Source organism: Diabrotica virgifera, chromosome 6 (genome assembly GCF_917563875.1).
Source record: "Diabrotica virgifera virgifera chromosome 6, PGI_DIABVI_V3a".
NCBI lineage: Eukaryota > Metazoa > Arthropoda > Insecta > Coleoptera > Chrysomelidae > Diabrotica > Diabrotica virgifera.
Genome location: NC_065448.1, coordinates 31,194,530 through 31,218,859, shown reverse-complemented (window position 1 = coordinate 31,218,859; position 24,330 = coordinate 31,194,530). Strand labels below are relative to the sequence as shown.

At 33.7% G+C, this 24,330-nt stretch overlaps 1 protein-coding gene across 1 annotated transcript in view; it reads right to left on the bottom strand.

The window, feature by feature from the left end:
- Positions 1 to 24,330, bottom strand: part of LOC114330376 (zinc finger SWIM domain-containing protein 5-like) — a 576,978-nt gene that overhangs the window by 106,238 nt on the left and 446,410 nt on the right. The gene's annotated exons all lie outside the window — the stretch shown is intronic.

The window sequence follows — 24,330 nt, the reverse complement described above, 5'->3', positions numbered from 1 at the left end:
TTTGACGCTGTTAGTAAAAGCGATGAATCCCTAAAATTTTGGAGGTGTGAGAGGAAACAAACGTGCAAAGCAAGAATACATACAAGAGATGGTGAAGTCATCAAGAAAGTAAATGTTCACACTCACGACTCCTCGGCGATGGACGTGGAAGTAGCACAAGTTGTTACAAAAATGAAAAAGCGTGCTACAGAAACAAACGAAGGGACAATAGTGGTAATCAATGAGTGCCTGAGAAATACAAGTCAAGCTTGTCATGGTCGGCTCCCAAACACTGGCGCGATGAGAAAATTCATCAGACGAAAACGTAACGAAGTTCATGCAGCCCCATCAAATCCGACAACTGTTGAAGAGTTAGTAATTCCCGAGTCTTATCGTGTTTACACGTTACAAGATGGTGTAGAAGAAAATTTTTTATTAGCAGATGATGGAGAAGGATTGCAAAGAATTTTGATTTTCGGGAGAGAATCGTGGCTGCAACATCTACAGACCTCAGATGTGTGGTATGGTGACGGTACATTTGCTATAGCACCATCTCTATTTTTACAAGTATACACAGTTATGGCCACAAAATATAATGGAGTCCATCCAATATTTTATGCCATGCTGCCGAATAAAACAAGATCCACATATACCCGTATGTTTGAATTGATCAGACAAATTGTACCAAATTTGCAACCCAGAGCAATCCATTGCGATTTCGAACAGGCGGCATTTAAGGCAATGGAAGATTGTTTTCCAGGCGTCGACATCAATGGATGTTTTTTCCATTTGGCACAAAATATGAAGAAACAAGTGGCTGCTATGGGATATACGAGAGAGTATAATGCTGATCCACAATTCGCTTTAAATTGCAGAATGTTGACAGCATTAGCATTTGTTCCTATCGAACATTTAGATGATGCCTTTGCCGTTCTAGCGGAAGCTCTACCTGCTGAACACCAACCACTTGTAGACTGGTTTGAAGACTACTATATTGGACGTATGAACAGAAGAGGAAATGGCAGAAGACCAAGTTTATTTCCCCAAAGGATGTGGAACCTCTACCAGAGAACTCTGGATGGAGAAGACCGGACAAATAATCACGCTGAGGCCGCCCATAGAAGACTCAAGATGGAATTGGGAGCAGATCATCCAACCATATGGAAATTTATAGATGGCCTGCGTCAGGTGCAGAAAGGTCGAGATGTCTATTTCGAGCAACTTGTGGCAGGTAATCTCCCACCATTGAAATTAAGAAAATACAGAGACGCAGATGATCGCATTTCACGGCTTGTGGGAAATTTTGATGCAAACGGGGATGTTTTAGAATTTTTAAGAGGACTAGCACATAATTATAATATGTAAGTAGGTACTTTATTTTAATTAATATTTCGTGAATAAGTTTTGTAGGTTAAATATAAATGTCTTGTATGTAAGTATAAATGTTTCAGAATTTTTAATTGGACTAGCACATATCTAATTATAACATGTAAATAATAACTAAAATAAAATATTCATTTTTCCAAAATCTTGTTTATTCATTTATTTATATATAATATCTACAGCTAGAAGCCAATTACAGATATTACATTAACTATGAGCTAAATAACAAGCACACACACATAAGTATAAAATTGACATATACAAATCTACCATTAATATTAAAATTTTGTGATCAATGGACTCCAATGTATCTACTTAAATAACTATATTAAAAGATTTTTTTCAAAATAATGTCTTACTAATAGACTCCAATGTAGGTATTTAGTCAACTAAAATAAAATCTCTGACGCCGAAATGGCCGACGCCGAAACGGCCTACGCCGAAACGGCTCTACGCCCAAACGGCCACGCCGAAATGGCCACGCCGAAACGGCGACGCCGAAATGTCCTAGACCCTCGATTTTGATAAATAAAAGACAATTCTGTATTTTTATTTTATATTTGGCTTTATTTCTTTTCCCTATTTTATCCCGATTAAGATCAACTAAGAGATACTGAACCCACGAGAGAAGATAAGTATAACGTATGATAATTTAGATTTTTTTTAATAGTATAAAAAGGCACCCTGAGATTTTTTATTCATTTTTATGTATGATTTGCGACAATTAATTAATTAATCAAATAGATAATACATACATACATACATAATCGGTTGCCTCTTTTACCATTAGGTGTCGAGGATTCCTCCTTTATATAATACTCTCTGCAAATTTACGCCACTTCTTCCTATCTGCTGCTAAAACTTTTGCTTCTTGCCACGATGTTCCTCTTTTCTTGAGTATTTCGTTTACACTAGTGTTCCAGCTTTTCCTTGGTCTGCCCCTCCTGCTTTTACCCACTGCTTTGGCCTCCCATGTCATTTTTACTTGTCTCTCACCACTCATTCTTATCATGTGTCCAGCCCATTTTAACTTCTTTTCTTCAACTTTTTCGTTGAGCGATTTTACCTGTAATTCATGTCTTATATCTTCGTTTCTTCTTTTGTCTAATCTTCTTGCTCCCACCACTTTTCTTAAGTATCTCATTTCTGTAGCTTGTAATCTTTTTCTTTGTCTGTCATTAAGTACCCAGTTTTCTGCCCCATATATTGTAATTGGCATATATACAGTTTTATATACTGTCATTTTGGTTTTCCTCGATATTTCTTTTTTGTTTAGGAAATTTTTATACAGTGAATAATAAGTTCTCGTTGCCAATTTTATTCTGTTTCCAATTTCATCTTCTTGTGTACCTTTGTTGTTTAACATTATTCCCAAATACTTAAAGAGGTCTACTTGCTCGATTTTTTGCCCTTCGATTTCAATATTTACAGTTGCTTCTTTGTTGGCTATTGTCATTACTTTAGTTTTCTCCATATTTATTATTAAGTTGTAGTTTTTTAGTTCTTCAGCCCAGATTCTAATGTTATCTGCGAGAGCCTTTTCAGTTCTTGCAACTAATACAATGTCATCAGCAAATGCACAGGCTTCAATTTTTATTTGTTGCAAATTTCTATACCCTATAGCGCATTTTTTAGTTTTTTTCCAACACTTTTTAATAACTTCATCCATAACGGAAATAAATAACAGTGGGCTCAACACTCCACCTTGTCTAACCCCGTCGTTATTAGAGAATTCGCCGGAGATTAAGTTACTTGTCCTGACCTGGTTTTTTGTGTTGACATACAAACTTTTTATTACACTTACAAGTTCTTCATCTACTTCCTTGTTTATCAGGCTTTGCCATATTCCTTCTCTATTGACCATGTCAAACGCCTTTTTCATATCTAAAAACGCCAGGTACAGTGTATCGTTTTTTAACAGTGTTTTTTCAGTAATTTGCTGTAGTGTGAATATATGATCTTGTACGCTGTGTGATGGTCTAAATCCACTTTGTATATCCGCCAGTCGAGGCTCAACTATTTCTCGTAGTTTCTTTTCTAGGATAATTTCGTAGATTTTCAACGCTGAGCAGAGAAGTGATATACCCCTATAATTACTGCACTCTTTCGTGTCTCCCTTTTTGTGTATAGGCAGTATTATTGAAATGTTCCAATCCTCTGGGATTTTTTTGTTTGTCCACGCTAAATTTAGTAGGTCATGTAATTCTTGTTTACCCTGTTGTCCAAGATATTTCAATAATTCAGCATCTATTCCGTCGATCCCTGCTGCTTTACCAACTTTTAGTTTTTCTAGTGCATCTTCAACTTCTTCCATCTTTATTTTAGTTTCATAAACGTGTTCTTGCCCTCTTTCAGGTGTTTCGTCTGTTATCTGTGTGCAATTCTCTGCTGTTGTATTTTCATTGTTTAAAAGCTCCTTGAAATATTCTCTCCACCTTTCTATAATGGGCTCATCCTCAGTTATTATATTTCCGTTTCTATCTTTTATCTGCTGTAGTTTAATTTCCGTTTTACTTCTCATATTCTTTAATACTCTATAAAATAATTTTGTATTTTGGGTACTATTTTCTTCCATAGTTCTTCCAAATTCTTCCCAGGCGTTCTGCTTTTCTTGTTTTATCCTTGCTTTAACTTTGTTGCGCTGTTCCTTGTATTTATCGTATGCCTCTTGATTTCTTTTTTGTATGTACATTTTCCATACAGACCAACTCTGTCCATTGAACTGGCAAGAACCACGAGTTCTTAACGAGCAGGGAACCATGTTGCCCTTTGAGCACTCCTAGCACATTTCATCTTGTAACATCGACTTGGAGTCGCTACAAATATCACTTAATTATTATGTAAACCATTTATATCGATGTAACCTTTTTAAATAAGTTGCTAGTTTCTTTTATGAAGCAGAACGCACTGAGGATGATCTGATTCAGATTGAAAACGTTTTGCAAATCCTTTTGGAGGACTTTTATGTTTTTTAATAAAACTTTTTATACCAATATACAAAAGAAGTTTTTACTTCAGTATGGTTTTTTAACTATGGTATACAGCCAGCTACGGGGACTTTCCCATTGATTTTGTTTTAAGTAAATGTACTTTTCCACTAGTTCTACTTCTTGTTCGAGTATAATCAGCTGTCCGCTAGGAATCAGATTAGTCATAAAAGTTTTAGTAAAGTTCATTATCAGGCCTATTTTCCAACAGGTAGCGTCTAACTCATTTAGCATTTCCTTTACTTCTCCTAGGTCATCAGTTATAAGGATTATGGTATCTGCAAAACGAAGATGATTTAACTTTTCTAGATCTATTGTGATCCCTTTATTGTCCCAGTTGAGCATTTAAAGGCATATTCCAGAACAGTTAATTTTTGGCGAGAATGTGTCGTCTTGTCTTACGCCGCGTTTCTACGCTTATTTCTTTGGTTTTATCATTTATCTTAACACTCGTTGTTGCCTCTTTATAAATATTATAGATGAGTGTACTCTAACGCTATAACGATAGTCAATGGGGCATTCATTTAGAGTTAGAGCTTCTAAAATATGTGCTTTTTATCGTGTGCAGCTCTGCAGATATGCAGCTCTATCGTGTCAAAGGCTTTATGAAAATCCACGAATGCTAGGACAAGGGGCTTATTATATTCTATTGACTTCTCAATTAGTAACTTTACTGTCTGCAGATGGTCGTTTGTTCCAAAGTTTGTGCGTCATACACTCGGGTGCAAAAAAATCGATCCACTGAAAATTTGGCCATTTGTGATGTCTCGAATTTCCTAAACCTGTTGTCCGATTTAAATGATTTTTTTTACCATGTTATATCCTTATTCATTAACAATATCGCTGTACTAATATTGTTGCTAGAAAGGTAAACTGTCATTGTATACCGGGTGTACGAATCAAACTGTGTTTTTTTCTCAAAGTTCTCATCACCCTGTGGACTATTCTAGCGTTTATAAAATACTGAAATTAAAAACCAACTATAGCCTAAGGTTTTCTTGACATTCTGTTTTTAGATTCATTCGCTTATGTTGGATAATATAAAAGTTAGGTACTTTAACAACTAGCCATGTTCTTTATCAGTACAGGGTGTTTCTAAATAAGTGCGACAAACTTTAAGGGGTTATTTTACATGAGAAAATAATGACAGTTTGCTTTATAATCATATTATGTCCGCAAACGCTTCGTTTCCGAGATACGGGATGTTCAGTTTTTTTTACAAACTGACGATTTATTTATTGCTTTAAAACCAGTTAAGATCCACCATTTAACCAGCAAATCAAATTTGGTGAGTTTTAAGACGTAGTTATTGCACATTTTTTGACATACATATAAAAATTTTATATTCACCATTGGCGTGCATACGGGTAATATGATCGGTCATAATACCGATAAATAGCAGTCTGATTTTTGCATGAGAGTTTAATTAGTGCGGCCGATATGTGAAACAATTGCACATTTAATGATACAAGCATATAATTTGGACCACATATACTACACATATAAAGGTTCAAATTAAGATAGGTATAAGGCCATCTCAGATTTTGCCTTTTACAAAAATGGCGGGCATTCAAAATGGCCCCTATACATATGTGTTTAATAGTACCATAACTTTTGAACGAAAAGTCCGATTTCAACCAAATTTGGTATATAGGTTCTCTTTTTGATTTAAAAGATGGATATGGTGAAACAAAAGAATCAGTTTACCAGAAGTTGTGTTTTTACTGGTTGTTTATGTAAAAATATGTTTTTTTTTTCAATTTTTTCCCTCTGTATATATTAATTTTTTAAAATGGTAATACCGCAATTGAAAAGAGCGTAAAAATATTTTGTAAAAAATATTTTGAACTTTTTAGTTATGTTAATTACCATTTAATAAATGCATAACGTATCTTCACATGTACCTGTGTGTGGCAGATTCGTGCAAATATTTAAGAATTATTGTGCATTTAATGGTAGAAGCACATAATTTGGACCACGTATACTACACCCATCAAGGTTCAAATTTAGATATAATTCCATCTCAAATTTTACCTTTTACAAAAATGGCGGGCATTCAAAATGGCGACTGTACATATGTGACTAATAGCACGATAACTCTTGAACGAAAAGTCCGACGTCAACCAAATTTGGTATGTTGGTTCTTTTTTTGATGTGTAAGACCAAGGTCCTGAACCAGAAGAATGGATTTACAAGAAATTGTGTTTTTCCTGATTTTTATGTAAAAACATGTTGTTTTTTTACTAATTCTTTCACCCTGTATGTATTAATTTTTCAAAAAGTTAATATCGGCATTGAAAAGAGTATAAAAGTATTTTTTAGGAAATATTTTGAACTCTTTAGTTATGTTAATTACCAATTAATAAATGCATAACGTATCTTCATATGTACCTATGAACCCATGTGCGGCAGATTCGTGCAAATAATATAAGAATTATTGTACATTTAATGGTAAAAGCATATAATATGGCCCACACACACTACACATACAAAGATTCAAATTTAGATATGAGGCCATCTCAGATTTTGTCTTTTACAAAAATGGCGGGCTTTCAAAATGAATTTGCGCACATAGGTACATGTGAAGATACGGTATGCATTTATTAAATGGTAACTAACATAACTAAAAATTTCAGAACCTTTCCTAAAAAATATTTTTACACCCTCTTCAATGGCGGTATTACCTTTTTGAAAACTTAATATATACAGGGTGAAAAAATTGAAAAAAAAACAACATATTTTTACATAAAAAACAGTAAAAACAGAGCTTCTGGTAAACCGATTCTTCCGGTTCAAGACCTCGATCTTATTCATCAAAAAAAAAACCTTGATGCCAATTTTGGCTCAAATCGGACTTTTCGTTCAAAAGTTATCGTGCTATTATTCACATACGTGTAAAAGCCATTTTGAATGCTCGCCATTTTTGTAAAAGGCAAAATCTGAGATGGCATATCTAAATTTAAACTTTTGTATGTGTAGTATATGTGGTCCAAATTATATGCTTCTACCATTAAATGCACAATAATTCTTATAATATTTGCACGAATCTGCCACAAATAGGTACATGTGAAGATACGTTATGCATTTATTAAATGGTAATTAACATAACTAAAAAGTTCAAAATATTTCCTAAAACATATTCTTACGCTCTTTTCAATGGGGGTATTACCATTTTGAAAAATTAATATATACAGGGTGAAAAAATTGAAAATAAATTATTTACATAATATAAAATACTTTACATAAAAAACCAGAAAAAATACAACTTCTAGTAAACCGATTCTTCCAGTTTACGACATCTATCTTGTAAATCACAAAAAGAACCTATGTACCAAATTTTGTTCAAATCGGACTTTTCATTCAAAAGATATTGTGCTAATAGTCACATATGTATAGTCGCCCATTTTGAATGCCCGCCATTTTTGTAAAAGGCAAAATCTGAGATGGCCTCATATTATAACGATCAGATGGACAAGAGGTCATGAAGGCTGAACCAGAAGGATCAGGGCGATATTATCCTTAGATGGAATAAGGAATGACCGAAGATGGAAAGGTCCAATCGTTTACATTGACGAAACAAAGACCACGTTGCTCAGTCGGAAGAGATGTGGGCGCGGTTCTTTGGGTTGGGCTTCTGTTACAATGAAAGGTGTTAAATGAATAAACAATGGTATGCGAATAGAGCTAATGAAACGAAGATAGACAAAGGTAAATAGATAACATTAACTAATGGTTTGACACTTGGACTCTAAGGAAACGGAAATAGTTAATACTCAAACGAAAATATAGGGCGCCAGGTATTTTGACCAAAAAATACTCAAAGGAACAATAATTAACGAAACATAACACAACAATAACAAATTAGCAAGAATGCTACGACAAAACAACATTGTTCTTAGTCTTGAGCTGTAAATAATAAATAAAAAACGACATCGTACACTTTAACAAAACATTTATTAAAATACTCAATGAAATCTCTTAATGCTCACATAATATATGCAAATAAAACGTAAAAACGTCAACCACAAAAACAAAAATTACTCAATAATTATTTAAAAATGGTTAACAAATTGCATATACGTTGGTGTATTCACCAACACCGCAAAACTAACAAAATACGAGATGTACCTATAATGTAAGTGAACGAATATAACTCTTATTAACTCAAAAAAAAATAAACTGAAGTTACTCAAAAAAATAAAAAATCGATACTCTAAATAAAACTTATTCTTACCGTTCACTTACAACAAAAAAGAAAGAGCTCTTTGTTTATATTATATTATATATAAATCTAATAATACTCAATAATAATACTCTAAAGATACTCAAAAAAATTTACATGGTGAAAATGTCTTTTATTTAAATATTAAAAATAAAAAACAAGTGACCGGCATATATGTAAATGTCACTATTAACACTAAAAATGGGCTAAAACTGTAAGTCAATGAACTTATCCCACGGAAGAAACACAAACATAAGTTCCTTGTTCTGGACACGCGAGAAGACATCTCAATACTTCTAAATAAAGGATGCGTAACTTACTTGAAACAGATGTAGAGGATGCCCTTAGAGGCATTCTTTATCTAGGCCAGGTCATTTACCCAGCGGCGAAGTCGAAATAAAAGGAACGACAAAGAATAGCTTTGGCCACAGTGTAATGTGGATTCAGGTGCTAGCGATAGGTGATATCTGGGACTTGGGCCAGGGACCAGCCCTGTGAACAAAATTAAGTATTCACAGCGAGTGTTCTATAAAGAAAAGGGTTTTGTAAAGACTTACCAGAAGAAAATTCTAGGCTGGTCCATCACAAAACAACTAACGTCCACTACATGACTGACACGGCTTAACTTACTGCCACAAAGTTTAACTCACGAATGCCAAGATATCTCAGATTTCTGCTTAAATAAGACTGACGGCTTGGGGTACGCGACTTGCCAACGGTCGCCACAGAAATGCAAAAAAGGGCCTTATTAACACTATAAAGGGCTTAGCAAGCCTAATACTTAAAATGAGTTATGGGATGCAAGGCCCATATCATTCACCAGAAAGCTATTAAAGTCTAACATTCGACTCTATCGATAGCACACATGTGTTTCTAAGAAAAACACGGCACTAGAGATTCTGAAGTCTACAGGGAAATAAGTTAAAATCCATGTAGCAATGAAAACTGAATTAAATTCTACACTGGGAAAACTTAAACGTTATAATATCTAGATTTGAACCTTTATATGTGCAGTATATGTGGACCAAATTATATGCTTGTATCATTAAATGTGCAATTCTTATCAATATTTGCACGAATTTGCCGCACTAAATCTCTGTTCGGAGAGCTTAAGTCTGTTCTGTCGGACAAAATACATGTGCCGTTTTCATGGTCTGACCGTTCCAAATTTTTAACCTCTTCCACAATCAAAACTGCCCCTGTTCCAGTGTTCCCATATATCAAAGTTTGTCCGACTAGACACACTTAAGCTATTAACAAATTTTCAGCTTGCTATTAATCAACTTTTTTTTTCATACGCGGGATCCAGACCTATAATATTACATACTCGATCTGCCTATTTATAAATCAAACAAAAATTAATTAAAAGACATTCCATTATTATTTAGCAACATTACCACTGGGAATAACCTTAGAACTGACAACGTCTCATCCTTGCAGAATTAATCACAAAGAAATATGGAGAATAATGAAAAACGACAACACAAAGAACAAGAACAAAAACACACTTCACACGTACCCACATATCTGTCGAAGGTCGCCAGCTCTTCAATAACCAAAACTGGGCAGAAGATCGAACAGCGCAGAGCAAGAAATCGACTGTTATGAAAATGGTAATGAGTTTGATTGCTGAACAGAGAAGAATCAAGGAGGCGTTGCGATGCGTTGGTGCATTCCATTGTTTATAGTTAATCAAGAGTTTTTTTGATAGTGCAAATTTGTTTCTCACAACCGATGACTTATTCTGAGGTGTGTGTCTAATTAAATTTGATGCATGATTTTGTGCAATCCCATAATTAATCTTTAAAATTTATCTACTGTTATATAAAAGCATTAGATATTATTTTGAAATTTTTTAAAGCTGCTTCTTCTTCTTGCAATTTGAATAATAAGTTAAAGTCAGGGGTCACCAATTAGTTTCCCTGAGGGTCCGTTTCGAAAACCTATGACACTTCCGGGGTCCGGATTTATGCTGCATGTGTCTGACTGTTCTGATTCGGATTCTTTGTGGATTGTTGTTAAAAAATATCCCCTATAATCAAATCAGAAGGGTGCCGGGCGAAATTTTTGGGCAAAAATTGTTTAATATTTTTTTAACAAATTCAAAAGATCACCTTTTTTGCCCGCGAAACAGTCCTGGATTTGTCAATAGGCCATATAGGCCGCGGCCTATGGGCGGCAGCGTCTTAGGGGCGGCAGATTTTACAGGAAGCTCACTTAATTATAGAGAATAAAGGTCAAACAAGTTCACAGGTTGTCTCATGGTTTTTTATACTAATACGTTAAATTCTCATAGAAACTCACATATCGAAAATTATCAATCCTAGGTATTTTTACCGTTTTTATCTACATAATAATATACTAATAATATCTACTATACTATTATTGTGTGACTGTATCTGACTGATGGATAACAGCAGCGGGACGACGACGCGGCGGGAGCAGTGACTCAATGCAGCCGAACATGAGCCGAACCACCTCCATTTCCTACCCGCGCTCGACATTCGACAAACCGCCCGCACAGTTCAAAGCGGCAGTGTTTTGCAAGCATCGATTGCATACGCTATGCTCGAGTCGCCTCGCTATTATCTATACAAAACACATAACGACTACTTACTTCTGAAGAAAAAATCAGTGATTCTCAATAATTATTTATTTATTTATATTTATTTAATCATTTATACTTTGTTGGTGAAAGTTTCTGTTGAAATAGGTAAGTTCTACACAATGGTAGCAATACTCTAATATATTTTTATCATTTACACTCATTAAATGAAAATTTTGCCTCATTAAAATGAAAGATACCTGCCTACCTTCTTACTAAGTATGGGAAAGGAGGGTAAGTTGACGAATATAAGACTTAAAATTAAATTTTGACGTTCTTTAAGAAAAATAAAAATATTTTTTTGCAAACTTATTAAGTTTATACGTTTTGTAACTGATTTATGTATTTTTTTATTAAATACATATATTTTTTAAAAATTTGGAAAAATAAATATAAAACGTGTTCAGTTCGTTATCATACCCACACATGGAGTTAAGTTGACAAACTAATGTGGGTAAGATCACGAGGTACCTCTACCCTCTACATAAAAACTAAATGTAATATTATGAAAGAAAAATAGTTTAATAACAAAAATGCAACTAAATGGTACAGTGACAACAAGACCTCATCTTAAATTTAGATTCTTTTAATTCGGTACATTCAGCATGTGCCCAAAGTTTACACTTTAAACATTGAATTATGTCCCTTTCCCCTACCCGTTCTCTAACGAAAATATAGAAGATAGAAAGACAATATTGTGGTAGAATATACCTATTAAAATTTGAGACATGTCATGACGTTTTCTAGTTGGCGCACACACTGGCGCAGTTATTCACGTCTTTTTTCTTTTTACAGATTGATAGCGTCCTCAAACTGACGGAAAATGAGTGATGGAAGGAAAAGACTTAGCGGTGCTGAGTACAGAAAAAATGCCAAAATAAAAAAAGATAAACAAGAACACGCACTTCAGAAGACCAGGAAAATAGAAGCTTTTTTTAAGAGTGAAAACAGCAACGTAATGCACAAGAGAACTCGGGGATTAGGAATAATAAGGAAAATCAACATGAACAAGGTTCTGTTCCGGTTGAGGTGAAGAGCCTGTACCATCAAAAACAGTCAAATCAGTCGTGTCCAGTAAAACTTGTTCATCCTCCTGATTCTGACACCGAAATACCTTCAACAAGTAAGTGTTATTCAAAGTCAGATAACGAAGAAGTGGCTATAGTTACGACATCAACTGAAATTCATTCAATAACAAAACTAAACACAGATCCAGCCTTATGGGAAATAAACGATTTAACGAGAGATATTATTGCCAGAAATGGTTTTGAACAAAACAAGTCCTGTTATTTCACAAAAAGTGGAAGAATGTATTCCGATCATCGCCGTTATTTACCAAAAAATATATTTTACAGAAAAATGAAGAATAATGAAGTTAAAGAAAGGAATTGGCTCGTCTATTCGGAAAGCAAAAGCTCGGTATTTTGTGGACCCTGTATGGCCTTTGGATCTTTTGAGAACAAGACACAGTTTGACGAGCAAGGCTTCAATGATTGGAAGAATGCAGAAGTTCGAGTAGCTCAACACGAAAACTCTCCAAGTCATAAATCATGCATTCTCGCTTTAAGAGCTAGAAGTGTGATTCACGGCAATATCCAATCTTCCTTAACTATCCAACTTAACGAAGAAATTTCTTACTGGAAGAACATTTTAAAGAGGGTTGTTGCTGTTATAAAAGGATTAGCTTCTAGAGGTCTCGCTTTTAGAGGAAGTAATGAAAAGTATGGTGACCAGCATAGTGGAAATTACATTATGCTTCTGGAATTAATAGCAGAATTTGACCCATTACTAGCTAAACACATTGAAAGATATGCAAACCAAGGATCAGGAACAACTAGTTACCTATCGAAAACTGTTTGTGACGAATTTATTTCTTTAATGGCTGAAAAAGTATTAATATACATTAGTAATGAGATAAAAAAAGCAAAGTACTTTTCTTTGATTGTGGACTCAACACCGGATGCAGCACATATAGATCAGCTAACGCTTGTCATTCGATATGTTTTAGATAACGGAGAACCATGTGAAAGATTTATCAAATTCTTACCTTCTGTAGGACACAAAGCTCAAGAAATGTTTGATGCCATTACTATAGAGCTAGAACAGTTAAACATTAATCTCAAAGATTGCCGTGGTCAATCTTATGATAATGCCTCTAACATGTCAGGGATTTACAATGGTTTACAAGCTAAAATTCAAGAACAAGCACCATTTGCCATGTTTGTTCCTTGTGCAGCTCATTCACTGAATTTGGTGGGAACCTCGGCCGCTGAGTCTTGTCCAGAAGCCTGCCGCTTTTTCATGTTGCTGGAGGAGGTATATACTTTCTTCGTCAAAGAGGCTCAAGAGAGTGAATCTAACTCGTTGGTCGGCTAGAGCAGATGCCTGTAAAAGTCTAAGAGATTCTTGGGATGAAGTAGTAACAGTTTTAAAAATTATTGAAAATGACACTACAGAGAAACCCGTCCCGCGAAATGAGGCAAAAGGAATTCGCATTAAATTAGAAAAACTTGAAACTGCTTTCATGGTCGTATTTTGGAATGCTATTTTGGACAGATTAAATAAAGTGAGTATTCAGATTCAGAGCTCATCTGTAGATGTTTTGACGGTATCTGATCTCTATGGATCTCTAGTAGAGTTTACAATAGCAGAACGAGACAACTTTGACTATTTTGAAGAAAAAGCAATTGAGATGAGCGCTCTTAAGCAATATCAAGGTGAAATAAAGAGGCAACCTAAAAGAAAAAAAATGACGGATGAAACATCGAATGAAGAACCTGAAACACCCTACGGCTCCAGAGATTTTTTCAGAGTGGACACCTTTTTGGTCATCCTTGATAGACTGAGGGCTGAAATAGAGAGAAGGCATAATGCTTACTTAAACTTTAAAGAAAAGTTTTTATTTTTAACAAAAATTACTGAATTTTCAACACAAATAGTTACCGAAAAAGCCCAGTCGCTGGTGAAATATTATACCAATGATTTAGAGGAAGATTTGGTTCAAGAATGTGTGCATTTTCACAGTTACATTTCCTCTAGTAATGTTGCAGAATGTGCAGTGAAGCCTAGATCAAACTCATTGCTCAGTCTCTCAACGTTTTTGAGGAATCACTCGCTGTCTAATGTTTACCCTAACTTAGATATAGTTCTCCGCATCGCACTTTCGACTCCGGCTACGAATTGCTCTGGGGAAAGAAGTTTTTCCTGTTTAAAACGAGTAAAAAATTATCAAAGGTCTTCATTGTCTCAAGAAAAAATGAATTCTTTGGCTCTTCTCTACATAGAAGCAGAGATAATGAACACTATAAACTATGATGATATTATAAATGATTTTGCTATTAAAAAGTCCCGTAAAAAATTGTAATTATTGTTTCCTTAAGCCCTTCCTAATGACTAATTCATTATTTTGATCAACCTTAGTTCGTTTCTTACTACATATGGAAAATTATTATTTTAGTAAGGTACATGGGGCGGCGCAAATAAAGTGGCCTACACTCGTAAACAATATAAATCCGGCACTGCCGCGAAAATGTGTTTTTGGCATTTTTGGGTCGTCTTAAATAAAAAAGATCTGTCATTTTATTAAAACTTGAGAGTTTTCAAGCATCGCAAATGCATATTTTCGCATTTTTCAGATTTTAAATCGCTTATAACTCGAAAACTATCAACTTTTCAGAAATATGACAAGAGACCTTTATTGTGAATAATTACCCAAGAAACCTAAAAATACATTTTTCGAGGCAAAAAAGTAATTTTGAATTTGATTAAAAATTTGTTTCACCCGGCATCCTTCTGATTTGCTTAAAGGGGACATTTTTGAACAGGAATCCGCAAAGAAATCGAGTCAGAAACATTTTTCATACGAAAGTGGCCTCACACATGGACTAATATGGAAATAAAACTAATAATATCTGATTGTTTTTTGGTTACTGTATACTTTTCTGTAAGTTTTCCTGGTACAATAAATAAAATATAAATTCATTGTGTATTTTTTTGATGTTATTATCAGTATATTTTGAAAACAGCAGTATTGTAAATTGTTACTGAGAATATTTTAAAAATTGGGAATTTATATTTTGAATTCTAATGAAGTTTTTACACATCTCCAGTTTTGTGGAAAGGAAACTGAGGAATTTAAAATAAATAATCACAGTACAAAATGTTAATTAACATGTTATATTTTCTACATTAGTTTCAATGCAAGGTGTTTGTTGCAAACTTATTAAACCTGAAAATTATTTTAATTAAATGCACATCTGAAAAGTACTCCTACTTAACATATAGTAGAGAGGAAATGAATATAAAAAATGAACATAACAATTTTATATTACAGCTTACTTAATTTCAAAATTAATGATTAGTAAGTATAACAGTAAAAGGTAAAACTCTTTACAAAATTAAATTATCAGAGAGAAAAATGGCATTTTTTTATGTACAACCTGTCTGAAGTTTGGAGTGAGTTTATTGCAACTGAGTCTCATTAGGGAGTTGAGATATTCATCTGTTAAGTGAGATCTCTACCGGTTTTTAATAAAGTTCATTCTTGATAAAGCGGCTTCGCACACATAAGTTGAACCAAACATAGTACACAATTTCATGGCCAAACATTTTCAAAATTGCCAAACACTCGGTATATTCTGAATTTATTGACGGTCCGCACAAAAGTAGCTCGCGGTCCGGATGCGGACCGCGGTCCGCTAATTGGTGACTCCTGAGTTAAGGTTTACTATACATTGCTAAATAAATGTCTATATAATCAAGTGTTTAACGTGTCCTCAGTTGTTAATTTGTCAGTATCCTAAACGATGTTAGAATGCGTCTTGTCAAGTATTCCTAATAAAAATAATCTTGAGAGGATTCAAATCGGGTGAACGAGAAGGCCATTAATTGCTACCGAATCTACTAATCCATCGTCCGGCAAATCTCTGATCTAAATAATGCCGAACATTTACACAAAAATGAACTGGAGCTCCGTCTTGCTGAAACCAGATCTAATTAAAATTAGCTCCAACTCCAAACTGGATTTTCAGGGCTGGTACAATTTCATTTCTAAGCATTCAACATGCTCAACACTGTTTGGAGGTCTGGCGAGTATTCCACAAAGACAAATATCCGAATATTCCAGTCAAACGTCATGTCTGTTCTACTCTACGGATGTGAAATCTGGAAAGTGACAAAAACCGTTAGAGACAGACTGCAGGTCTTTGTTAACAAATGTCTACGAAGAAGCGCTTTTTCACTGAAGCTCTATGCTCCAACCTCCAACTAGGAGTTCAAGAACATTATATACATATAAACAATTTCATTTCTAAGTAACATTTCATAATTATCTCTTGTTAGATTTCCTTCTTTATTAGAATTTAATTAAAAAAAATTATTCTGGACACACTGTATAAATAATTGTGTTAATGTTTATACTACTACATACAGAATTGAATAACCTTTCAAATGAGCTAACACGAGACCTCTATTCTCATTAAAAAAAACATCGGTTATGTTATCACTCCCATATGTATGACGTCACTAGTGTGATATATGTGTCAACGAATTATAATTTAAAAATAAAAATCGACCGGTTTCAGGATTATTCCTTAAAGTCGCCGGCTTGCGAAATACCGAATATATTCCAAACATTTGCACCATACTGTATCTTGTTATAAAAAGTTCCCACGAAGGTTATGTATTTTAATAATGAGCATGATTTAAAGAGTTTTTTTAATAGAATTAAATATACGCTTTGTTTTCTAAATTAACATTTGCTTTTAAAACATTACATGGTTGTTACTTTAATTACTTTGTTATTTGCATAAAAATAATGATATTATTTGTTGCCCATATGTGCGGAAAGCAAATACTGACAACTTTTTTAAGAGTAAACCTGAAATACTCACAAATAAATGCCTCTTTACTAGGGTGGTCTTTTAGAGCAGGGCGCATCTGTAAAAATATTAGTACATTTGAACGTTGCGAGGTGACTCATATTTTTTTGTAGAAATTGCTTGGAATTAACTCATATATGTAATAATAATTGAGTTATCCTCCCACTCAAAAAGGTCCGGAACATTGTTTAAATAATCAAACTGTCAAAAAATAAAGGAAAAAATCGATTTTTTTCTTCGTTTTTTGATTATAACTTTTTTTTTAATGGCATGGACTTTATGTCATTCAGACAGTCACAACGTGAGTATTAGTGTCATGTGTAGTGTGTATGTTGAGTAAGTGTCTTGTTACTTTGCAAAGTCGACGTCATTGTCTTTGCAAAGAGACGCTAATTGTATCCGAACGTCTGCGGTCCCTCTGGTGAGTACCGATCACACAAGGACAGAAACTATCTTCATCCATTAATTTATAATAAATGAAAAAAATTCTGACCCTGGTGAGATTCGAACTCACCTCTGCGCCAAATAGGAGGTTTAAATTATAACTTTAAAAGTATTTATTTGCGAGAAAAGTTGTACTTATATAAAAGTTGCATAATTAAGTTTCCTACAATATAGGATTGGCTAAAAATTTTAAACATTGTCATCCTTGTTGCAAAATAGCAATAATTGCGAAAAAACCAATAAAAAACAAGTATTCGCATTTTACGTTTTCAACCGTTTATGCTAAACTTGGGACCTTCATATTTCACCCAGAAAAAGTATATGATACAATAACACAATACTGTACATTTTATTAAGATCAGTTTGGGCATTCTAATGACCTTTGATAATGATTGATAAATTTAAATTTTTAGTACATTTGGATATAAATAAATAAATTTGTTTATTGCAAAATAAAAACACATACTCTGTCCTTTGAAATAATACTTCTTTTAGCAAAAACTTTTTGAAGTTATACTTCTTTAGGCGCGATTGAGATTGAGGGTGAATTTGTATTGATCTGCGCGCATGCGCACACCGACAGTTTGGTATTAGTCTTTATACGGGCTCTGATTGGGTGTTGAAATGATCTGTCAATAATTGTTCAATATGGAGGTTATCGGTAAACAAAAATGTTGTATAATATATTAGTTTTTATTGTTATGAGGACAGAAATAAAATCAAATTTATAATTATAGTGACTTTTTAAATAGTTTTGAAAAGCCACAGGTACGTAATTCTAAATGTTTCAGTTGTATTCCAATAAAAAATTATCTTCATACCTATTTGGAAAATGTAAAAAAAATAATGTACTTACCTAGTACTTGCTATGCTATACCCCTAGAAGGAAATGCTTTAATTTACATAATCTGATTACGAACAAACTTTCTACAAATTTTCATCTAATGTATCGTTTTCTTACTCTATATATTGTTGTATTTTAATTCGACAAAAACCAAACTAATAAAAATTCATATAAACAAAATGTCAAAAAGTTGTTCAGTTTGTGTATACATATTCCCACATGACGTATACGCGAAGGTGGTGCAGTTTGAAATCGCTTCGACTCTCGTACGGCGGGATACACGGGAAGTAGGTTCAAGCCCAATGCAAGTTATATCATTTTTTTTATTTTTTTATAGATTTTATGATTGTAAGTATATTATTATATAATTTTTTTCAGAAAATACGTATTTAATTAAAATTTTTGGCAACAATTATTGTTCAGAAATCATTTGTGGCATTTTTCAATGTGTTTGTGTGTGTTTTATTCTTTTATTTTTTTAATATTTGGAATTGTTTTAATAAAAATTTTTGAAAAGTAGTAGAGAAACTGTTTAAAGTATATTGATTTCGTTGAAATCATATAATAGAAGTATAACTTCTTACGTGCGTACAAAGTACACACATTCTTTTTTTTTGCATATTTTAACATAGAGAATAAAAGTTTATTATTTTTAAACATATGCAATTGTTTAAACAATATTTTACAAACAATAATCAAATTAGTTTGATTTTTGTAGAATTAAAATATTAAAATACAACAAAATATAGAGTAAGAAAATAATATATAAGATAAAGATTGATAGAAATTTTGATGGAAATCAACTTGTGTGAATCGAACGTTTTACATTTTCTAAATATAATATACAATTTTTCATTGCAATACTAAAATATTTACACTTAAGTACCTGTTGCTTTTAAAAACTATTTAAAAAGTCACTACAAGCTACAAGTATCAACTTATTTTTGTCTCTGTTCTCGAAACAGTAAAAACTAAAAAAACCACCTTAACAATTATTAACAACGACACATTTGTTTGTCCACAGCCGCAATATTCGATAATTTTTGACAGATCATTGGAATGCTCAATCAGAGCAAACGTATCCGCTGTCCTGCGCGGAGCACCAAAAATTAATGTTTATTTAAAAAAATTTCTGACGCCGTGGTAGTTAACCGATTTCAATTTTGCAAATTGAGAATGAAAGGTAAAGTATTCTTCTATACGTAAAAATTTTTTAACTTGCTATCTACTTTATTTTCAGTCCTGCAACATTTTGAAAAAATACAATTTTTTTGCGAAAGCTGGATTTGCAAGATTTATTTTGCAAAATCTATTGAACCGGTCTTAATGAAATTTACAGTATTGTTTTATCATATCATAAAGTTTTTCTGGGTCCTAAGTGTAGCAAAGATGGGTGAAAAACGTAAAATTCGAATACTTGTTTTTTTATGGTTTTTTCACAATTATTGCTATTTTGCAACAAGGGTGACATTTTTTAAAATTTTTAACTAATCCTATGTTGTAGGAAATTTAATTACGCAAGTTTTATGCTAGTGCAACTTTTCTCGGAAATGAATACTTTTAAAGTTATAATCAAAAAACGAAGAAAAAAATCGAATTTTTCCTTCATTTTTTGACATTTTGATTATTTAAACAATGTTTCGAACCATTTTGAGTGAGAGGATAACTCAATTATTATTATACGAGTTAATTCCAAGTAATTTCTGCAAAAAAATATGAGTCACCTCTCAACGTCCATCTCAAAACAGGTGCGCCCTGGACTATTTTTAGTTTTGCATATAGCCATAAAGACAAAAAATATATACATACACTTTAAGTACTTTATTGCTTTTCAAAATATGTCCCACCATGATCGATACACTTTTGCATACGTTCAAACCAATTGGTAAAACAGTTTTCAGTTTTCAGTTGACACCTGCAAACTAGCTGTTTTAAAGGCACCGATGGCTTCTTCTAGCGACTGGAAGCGCTGTCCACGCTTCGAATTCTTGATTTTTGGGAACGTGAAGAAGCCGTTGGGACTTAGGATGGATGGTTTAACAATTCGATGTTTTAAATCTCCAAAAACTCCCATTTTCTTCATGTAGGATTTTTTGGATCGAGGTCTTTGAAATGCCCAGAGATGCATCTATCTCCCGGTATGTTACACGGCGGTCATCCTTAATCAGCTGACAAACCTCATCAATGTTTTGTTGTGTGACTGCTGTTGTGGGTGGACCTGACCTGGATTCGTGGCTGAGACTAGAGCGACCACGTTTAAATTCGCAATTCGCAGCGGGGAATATTTGATTGGTGTGTTGCTTCATTCCCAAACATAGAAACCATTACAGCGAGACATTGCTATTGGGATAATCCTCTCCGAAAATTGTAAAAAAATTTTGGTCGAAAATGTTCTCGGCTAAGATCCATTTTTCGACTGACTTGCTAATTTAAAAAATTCACTCTATCTACACGACTTATTGTATCGCAATGAATTTATGTCAACAAGAGATTAAGGTTACATTTGTGTCGGAAGGTCTTATTGGTGTCGCTCTTTAAGCGCCTATATGCAAAACAAAAATGACAAAAAACCTATCATTTCACGTGGACAGATTTAATAAAGATGTACATCTAAACTTATTTTTAAATACATTTAACGACAATACAAAATTTCTTGATAAAAAAATGCAGATATCTTCGGAGAAAATATCGGTAAAAACCATTTAGAAATTTGGCAACCGCGCCATAGGTGCTATTCTCATGCTCTCTTGACCTCTCATCAACTTAATAGCGGTTACAGGTTTTGTGTTCGAAATGCTTACTTGATTTACTCCATTTTTACACTTTTTGTTCTTCCTAGACATGACTTTAAATTTTGTCCAAATTGCTCCTTAAAATTCAGTAGCGGAGGTTATATAGTAATACATATACAAGAGGGAAGAGAACAGTGTCAAAGTTCTGCTCTAATTATTAAAAACTGTTGTATATCCACTTAAAAATTTAACCCCATTCTAACAAATGGCTCTTAAATTTTTGTTCTGACTAAACACGATTTATAGATAAAGATGTATTAAAGCCACAAAAACTCGGGAAATAATACGTTTTTATTCTTATTTTTTCGAATAAGTTTCTTATTCCAAACCTAGTTTACAAACCCACATGGTTTTTGAATTTTGTAAGTGGTAATGTACTTTAGGAATTTATAATGTATTTTCATAAAGTCTTTCTTGCCTATGCGTTTTTTTAATTATGTAATTGTATACCTACATGTTACATCATCATCATTCTCTTTGCCTTATCCCTATGCGGGTCGGCTTCCCTAATTGCATTTCTCCACACAATTCTGTCCTTGGTTATATCAATATTAATTATTCCCTTTACCAACATGTCCTGCCTAATCGTCTCCACCCAGGTCTACTTTGGCCTTCCTCTCCTACTCCTTCCAGGAATCTGCACTTCAGCAATTCTTTGTATAGGGTGATTAACGTCTCAACGTTGAACATGACCAAACAATCTCAACATATGCTCTCTTATTTTGGCATCAATTGGTGCCACACCTAGACTTCCCCTAATATACTCATCTTTAATTTTATTTTTTTTGTCAATCCACTCATCCATCTAAGCATTCTCATTTCCGCCACATGCATTCGTTGTTCCTCTTTCTTTTTCACTGCCCAACATTCACTTCCGTACATCATAGCCGGTCTTATGGCTGTTTTATAGAATTTTCCCTTCAGCTTCATTGGAATTTTTCAGTCACACAACACACCACTTGCTCCTTCCATCCCTAATTCTACTGCATGCAGCTCCAAATTATGATTCGGAAGTACACCTAGTAGCATTTAACGTGTCTTGGTTTGTTTATTTCTACTGCATCTTGATTGTAAATTTAGTATAGAAAAGATGGGCACAAGGGCGAGGATGTAGACTTGCCAAGATAACACTAAGGAACCTTGGGAAGTCAGCATCAGAAAAGTACTTGGGAATGACCAGGAAAAAGCTAAGCTTGACAGTTGGTTTTTTAATTGGTCATTGGGGTTAGTAGACACACTTATATGCAGGAAGTGTGAAGGGGACGACAAAACTATCGAGCATTATGTGAATGTCCGGAGGTATCGTCAATACGAAAATATGAGTTCGGCGAGCACTGACCTACACCTGCCCTGGTGACTTGTCCACCTTCCTAGAAATGGCAGGATGGACAATCAGCTAAGGATGACAGCTCCCTGGGATGATACACAATGGGTCAATTGTGGCCTAAGTGCTGAGGGACTTGACTCGTCCTCCCTACTCTACAGATACAGCTTGATGCGTAATTGGGGCTCAGCATTATCTTGCTACAAGCACAGCCTATTTTACTTCAAATCAGGCCCGAGGCACTACACGATTTTCGTGCCCCTAAATATGATTTAATAATAATAATAATAACTTTTTTAAATGAATTAGCTATTTAATAGGAAGCACCAGAAATTTAAATTTTTAGTGACAATAAATAAAATTTATATTTAAACAATTAAACATTGTTTAAATACAGTGTGTAGCATTTAAGATGAAGACAGCTCTATATTTCGGCTATCAAAATAAATACAGATTTGAAGTTTTGCACAGTACTTAATACAGGTTGAAGGTTCACATTCTTTAAGATACTCAACTGAAATTTAAATTTTTTTTAGCGAATCCTCAAACAGGCTAAATTTTCTATATTTTGCTTCGCGTTAGAGATATCGAAAAAAGTTATTCCAAATCTTATTTTAACCCCACAAACCAAATTGCATGAAGAAATTCGCACTTTTAGTTTTTTCAGTATTTGTAGTCAGAACCCTAAAATTCGTCTGTCCCGAGATGCACCTTGGGCCAGCCAATTTTAAGTTTTAGAATCCTGACTACAAATAATGAAAAAAACTAAAAGTACGAATTTTGTTATAAAATTTGGCATGTGGGGTTAGAATAATATTTGGAACATCTTTTTCAAATAACTTTTTCCGATATCTCTAACGCGAACCAAAATATCGAAAATTTACCTTGTTTGTGGATTCGCAGTAGGCCGCGATTAAAATTTAAATTTCAGTTGAGTATCGAAAATGTGAACATTCAACCTGTATGACTGTGCAAAACATCAAACCTGTATTAATTTATTTTGATAGCCAAATAGGGCTGTCTTCATGTTAAATGCGACACACTGTATATATATATGTCATTTCCTTTTGTAAATAATTTGGTTGTTGACCAAATAAAGATCATAAAAAGACCATAAAAAGATCGACCGTTCTTGGACAAAAATTTAATGGTTGCTATTATTCGGTGAAGAACGTTTCTCCAATGTTTCTTTTATTCTAAATAACTTTTTCCCATTAATGTTACAATTTGTCCTGCTGTACTACTGCTCTTGACTAACGTACCAATTGATGAAATATGATAAGAAGATCTCTCATGTTGAATAACTGTCCTATTGCTATCTTTCCAGTCATTATACCCATCGAAAGTTAGAAAAACAATAATTTTCGTGGAAATCAGTTTACAAACGTAACGATAAACACGGCTACATTTAGGACTGTACACTAACCACTCCCGAAAAATGTTTTCATCGTTAGTTTTCATTTTATAAAAATTTGCATTTTGCAAATGTCTGGTTTTATTATTATCCAGTTGTGTAACACATTCACTAATTTTATCAATATATTCATTCGGTCGATTATTTATAAGATATTGTTGAAATTTCAGATTTAAATGTTTTGGCCAATCCCTTATATTTATATCGCTAGGTAGAGTTATTGACATTGTCGTTTTCTATAGGAGATGACAGAGATGTACAGGTGCAGTCGCTTGAAAATCAACAGTGGAGTCATCATGTATCATTCCCTGTTCGTAAAATGAAAGAATTTTGAAAATTTATTTTATTATTGCAATGAAAAAATTTGTTGGTGATCTTTCCGGGCCCCAATAAAATGCGGGACCGAGGCAGGTGCCTCACGGGCCTAGTGGTAAAATAGGCCCTGGCTACAAGTATG